At 43.4% G+C, this 6,384-nt stretch overlaps 1 pseudogene across 1 annotated transcript; it reads right to left on the bottom strand.

Annotated features, from left to right (window-relative positions):
• Positions 1-746: 746 nt before the first annotated feature.
• On the bottom strand, positions 747-2,223 carry LOC308245605 (FMR1-interacting protein NUFIP1-like; annotated as a pseudogene). The gene has a single exon. The product of its transcript is annotated as an FMR1-interacting protein NUFIP1-like (transcript).
• Positions 2,224-6,384: the final 4,161 nt, after the last annotated feature.

The raw sequence follows: 6,384 nt of genomic DNA, 5'->3' as shown, positions 1-6,384 counted from the left end.
GTTCTTTTAAATAAACTAAAAATGTAAATCTCAAGACTTTCTATTACATTAATTTAACCTGGTTTATTTTTAAAATATTTCCTCCTCCTGCAGTTAAAGAATACTTCTCTCCTGCATTAAAAACAAAATAACTGGCCCTGACCGGTTTGGCTCAGTGGATAGAGCGTTGGCCTGCGGACTGAAGGGTCCCGGGTTTGATTCCGGTGAAGGGCATGTACCTTGGTTGTGGGCACATCCCCAGTAGGGGGTGTGCAGGAGGCAGCTGATCTATGTCTCTCTCTCATCGATGTTTCTAACTCTATCCCTCTCCCTTCCTCTCTGTAAAATAATCAATAAAATATATTTAAAATAAACAAAAAAATAACTGTATCTCTCTCTCTCTTATAGTTTTGCTCAGCTGAATTAAACATTTTTAAAGCTTTATTCTTCACTACTACACCAATATCCTCAATTCTTAACTGGTCCAACAGCAGATTTCCGTACATGACAACAATACATACAATATATACAAATAAAGAGAATTCTGCCAGCAATTCTGTCCAGTAACAATACAGAAGACACAGTATTAAAAATCAATTGTGTATTTATTTGCACAGATTCAAAGAAAAGAATTGAAAATGCAACATAGTATCATATGAAGCTTAGAATTCAATGACTAATCCACTTTAAAAATAAGTTTTCCTCCAGTAACTTGAGCATGGCACTATTTTAAATGCTTCAGTTATGAGTGCTGAAACATCAGACACCTACACATCTTCAGTTTTCATAGAATTACTATTAAGTCCAAAAAAGTCTTTTTTGATGATGTACCAAACACACTGCAAAATCACATTTTTTTCATGTCGAATGTCTGGAGCTAAAAGCATTTCCAGGAGATATGGATGATGTGTTCTTGGTTCAAATAAAGCATGATTGTTGTGACAATCTTTTTTCCTCTTAGGGTTTGTCTTTTTGAAATTTTTCTTTTGGTGCCTGGCTTCTGAGAAATTTTTAACATTTGCTTTAACATCTTGATTTGGTCCCTTAGGAGCATCACTATGAAGAACCTGGTCTTCTGCCAGAACATCTGCTTTGGTCTTAATGGGAGTTCCTTCTGGCTCACTCTCTGACCCTGAGAGACTGCCATAGTTGTTCATTAATGAGCACAGGTCTGGTGTCACTTCCTTGGGTATGACAGTACTTTGTGGTTTCTCCTCTTTATCAGACTCAGAATCAGTATTTACCAAAAACACTCAGAGGGTCTGCATTTGCTTCGGGTGGACCTTCAGGCTTCGAATCAACCAAGCAAATGCCTGATCTGATGGCTGCTCTCTGTCCGGCAGTCATTTTCCCACTTGTGATGTCTGCCAGAACTTCTGATCTTTGCCATCTGTGAATGTCTAGACATTCCCTTCATCTTACCAAACTGTATTGTTGTCAATACTGCACCTATCTTTTCCTTTTCAAGTTTTAACTTCTTCTTCCTTTCAGTATTGGCCAGAGTTGGGTAGTTTTTTCTTCTTTCTTCTCTCCATTTTTCAATCTCCTCTGGAGTATCTAACTTGATCTTCTTCATACCAGGAGCATGCATATTTCTCCAGTGGAATTGGACAATCGTCTCATGTGCACTAAAAGAGCAACCTACTTCCGGACACTTCATATGTTCAGACATGTGTTTATCATGCTTTTCTTGATTTTTGAAACCACGATCACAGGTATCACAAAAAATAGTGGAAAATTGGTTCTTTTCTTTTTTTAATGTTTTCTACTGGGAGGGAAGTTGAAGTCAGTAAACTCTGCATCATATTGTTGTGGAAAATAAGAATGTTTAACCAGAGTGTTGTGGGATGTCTGATGCGGAGGAAAACTGCTAGGAGACGGTCTCCAGTGCCAAGATGTGGAAGCCTGGAAACTCCAGGAAGGCTGGCCGTTGATCTGAGGCTGAGAATCAAGGCGGGACTGGGTGTCGAAGAGGGTCTGGGTCCCGGGAAGAACCTGGGCATCGAAGCGCCGGGGCGCCTCGGGGAACACCTGGATCTCCGTAGGGGGCTGCGTATCCGAGGCAGACTCTGACCCCGCAGCTGGAGGCGGCGATGAAGGTGGCGGTGGCGGGGGCAACATGGCCCAGAGCATCCATTTGTGCTGCAGCGGGACTGTGTCCTTCAGAGGCCCCAACGTGGGGATCCGCTCGGGGGCTGGAAACCACCCCACGGGAGTCACGAACCCATTAGCCGGCTCAGCCATGCTAACTAACCTCAGGCCGGTGCTGGCCATTATTTTGCAAAAATAAGGACATGAAGGAAACATGATTGGAAGATCCTTCACAATGACATTGGGCATAAGTTTGTTGGACAGTTCTCACTTAATGGGCAAAAATATACAAGGATATTTGTGTCTCATATACTGTTCCTCAGTAAATTCTCACAGTTGAGTCATTAATCAAGAGGATAAAATTCTATATTTTTCCTCATCTATGGACTATAAAACCACACACAAAAGAAAGAAAGAAACAAACAAACAAAATATCTTCTATACAGCCCAAATCATGGTGGTTACAAGAAAAGGAAAAGCCTGAGAAAGGATAAGGACGGTCTTGAAGAAGACAGAGGAGACCACACTTTCCTGGTGAGCACATAACACGGTGTGCCATGTTGTACCATAAACTCGAACAACTGAAATTTATATAATGATGTTAACCATGTTACCCCCCAAATTGTAATAATGAAGTGATATTTAAAGCAACTCTCTTAGTCCCACATGTGCTTAAGAAAAGAGGAGACACTTTTTTTCAGGTTTTGAATAATATAAATATATTTTTATTTACCTACCCTTTGTTCAACAAGGGTCAGGTAAGTCATCTGTTGAGACTGGGCAGTAGAAGGTGTGCTGTAGGGTGTCAGCCATCAGATACTTATGGTGGAATCGTGTCTAAGAGAAGAAAAAAGAACAAATAGCTAAGGGTTACCAAACCCAGCTCTGAATCCAGACTCCTACCAAGCAAGGCAGTTTTTAAGTCCTGGGCTACAGCATCGGTAGGTGGGGAGTGCGGAGCACTATAGGTGCCCCTGGTTCTATGCATAACTGAAATAGCCAGGATGCCAGAAAGATCTCCCATAATCATTACTGCTGAGTGAAGGCTACTATGAGAGTCTAACCAGAAGCCATTAGAACTGCCTGTAACTAGGTAAGTAGTGAATGAAAAGCGGTACCACATACCTGGATGAATAGAAGAGATTTGTGTCACCAGGAAAGTTTTCAAAGATGCAGGAAGTGCCGATTGCAACACACTCTCAGTAAGCTTTTGATTTGGCTTGTGCAAAAGGAGAAAGAAAAATGAGGAGAAGGAAGAAGAGTGGGAAAGGGAGGGGAAGGAGGAAAATAAATAGAGGAAACAACATAGAAAATGGTTGTTTATTCACCCAGACTGTAACTACAGGTGACCTGAGCTGTTGCTGCTGGACCAATGTGGTTACAGTGCAGGCAATGCCTCCTCCTTGTGTTTCATGGTTCAATCTAAGTTGCCTTCCCTCCGCTGGCAAGGCCGGCATATACCTTCATCATCTCACTTCTGGGGTGAGTCAGCTCTACAGCTTTATGCCCTTTGCAGAGGTCATGAATGTCTTTCCCATCCACAGGAGGTACTTCCTGTTGGTCCATTACATAGATGACATTTGGTGCACTAGACCTAGTGAGTGGGAACCAACGCTAGACGTGCTAAACTTTGAGAGAGAGAAGTTTAAGAAGAAATCTGACTAAAATTCAGAATTCCTCTCACTCAGTGAAATATTTTTGTGTCCAGTGGTATTCAGCAGGACAAGTAACTGTTCTGAGGTGGAAAATAATTGCTGCTGCCCAGCCAGCGTGGCTTCGTGGTTGAACATTGACCTGCGAACCAGAGAGTCATGGTTCAATTCCTACTCAGGGCACATGCCTGGGTTGTGGGCTGGATCTTCAGTGTGGCGCATGCAGAAGGCAGCCAATCGATGATTCTCTCCCATCATTGATACTTCTCTCTCTCTCTTTCTTTTCCTCTGAGATCAATGAGAATATATTAAAAAATAATTGCTATCATCCAGCTCCTGCAGAGACAATGATGGAGGCACAGTGCCCAGTACGCCTCTGGATTTTAGAGGCAGAAGATTCCTCAGTGGAGCATGTGACTCCAGCAAACTTATGGAGAGATGATAAGGTCTGCTCCATTCCAGTTGGACCTGAAAAAACACAGGGCGCTGAGACAGGTCCAGGCTGCTGTGCAAGCTGTTCTGTGACCGGATCCATATACCCAGCAGACATGATGGTCCTCTGAGTATCTCTGGCAGATAGCGATTCTGTCTGGGACCTTAGAAAGACCTGTGGGTGAAAAAAAGTGTAAATGCTCAAACTTTACAACCAAGGTCTTGAAATCATCAACAAATAGCTGTTGTTCTTTTGAGGAAACACTGTGCCCTCCTTTGTGTCAAATTGGGCAGATAAAGTTCTTTATTTCTTTTTTAAAAAAATATATTTTTATTGATTTCAGAGAGGAAGGGAGAGGCAGAGGGAGAAAGAAACATCAATGATGCGAGAGAATCATTGATTGGCTGCCTTCTGCATGCCCCCTGCTGGGGACTGAGCATGTGCCCTTGACTGGAATTGAACCTCGGACTCTTCAGTCATAAGCTGATGCTCTATCCACTGAGCAAAACCAGCTAGGGCTAACGTTCTTTCTTAATAAGGAAGCCACATGCTTAGACCATCATTCATCATGCAAAATCTTTTCCACCCAGTCAACCGGCACTTAAGACTTCCCTCTTTTGTCACTTTAGTGTCCAGAATGAGAAAACTAAAGAAGACAAAAACATAGGGCAGCAGAATCCCTCCACAATGTTCCCACCTCCTGAGCCACAGAGACAGCAGGAACTGAGTCAGAAGCTGGCAAATCGGAGCCTCATGTTGCATTGTGCTGCGCAGTGCTTGGGAGAAGTAACCCCAGGCACCAAGGTCATTCAGGGGCCTTTAAGTGTCAAGGGAAACATTCCCTTTCTCAGTTCCATGAGCACCACACAGATGGTTTCCAAACACCCTTCAGCCCAAGGTCACCCTGGTATAAGGGGCAAAGAGGCAGGGGAAGGGCCTGTCGCCCCTCAAAATGCACTGAGGTTTGTCTCAAAGGGTTTCTTTGGTTTCAAAGAGGAAAAGTCTAACCATGGGCCTCCAAGTGACCAGGCAACCCAGCTGTCCATTATGACATGGGTGTGATGGAACCCATGGAGCCATAAGGTTGGTGACACACAGAATGACTACAACATCCATCTAAAGAGGTTCATACGTGATCTCACCTGGAAGAACACAGGAAGCTCAGGGAAGTCATGTAAGTGCTGGCCCAATTGTCCTGGATCCCGCTTGCAGCCTAGCTTTGGACTCATGAGAAACTCCTGATGACCTGTTGACAAGGGGAGAAACGACATGGTCTGGCTTAGCAATAAGCTAGCGTGATCTTGATGACCAAGCAGAGAGCAAGCAGCTGCAGCCCAACAGAACCCTGCAGACATTCCTGAAGGGCAGGGCCAGGTAACCCATCCCAGGGACAAGAGTTCCCAGCAGGTCACTATCACTCACTCTGCTTGAACAACAAATGATCTGAGATGCAAGTACATGCTGATTCATGGCTCTGGCCAAAATGTCTACCATAGAGATGGGCAGAAAAGAAGCATGAATGGGAAATTATTCACATTGGAATATGGCAGAGGTGTGAGGACAGTTTTCACTCAATGGGTACGATACAAGAGATTTTGGTGAACAACTGCAGAGTGCATAGCTGCAGCATGACAGAGCCCCTGTAAATGTCCTTGAACAACAAGGGTGAGGAAACTATCACAGTGGGCAGCTTCCTGCAGGTCAGCTCCTCACTCACTGTGCTTGAAGGTCAAATGATCTGGCATGACAGCATATGCTGAGTCATGGCTCTGCCACTATTTCCTATCAACAGCGAGGGACAGAGGTGTGAGGACAGCTTTCACTCAATGGGCAAAAATATAAAAAGCTATTTATGCCTCCTATGATGCTTATCACAAAATATCCTTAGAGTGGGGGACTTAATTAATCCAGGGGGTATGTTGGCACATTCTGTATTTTTCCTCATCTGTGGAATGTAAAAGCCAGAAGCAAAACAATGCTACAAATAAAATCACTGACATGTAAAAGCAATCATGCTGGTTTCCGGAGAGGGAAATCATGAGTGATGATAAGGGGGCAAAAGGGCTCAAATACAAAGAGACTGGACTTTGGGTTGTGAGCACATAAAGAGTATACGAAGTTGTACTGTTATGTAGTTCAGGTGACATTTATATAATGTTATTAACAAGGCTATCCTTCAATAATAAATAATGAAATAATTCCACAAAGAAATTTTGTCACTCCCCCTCT

Source organism: Plecotus auritus (assembly GCF_963455305.1).
Source record: "Plecotus auritus genome assembly, chromosome: 3".
NCBI classification, from domain to species: Eukaryota; Metazoa; Chordata; class Mammalia; order Chiroptera; family Vespertilionidae; genus Plecotus; species Plecotus auritus.
This window is presented reverse-complemented; position numbering and strand designations above follow the sequence as displayed.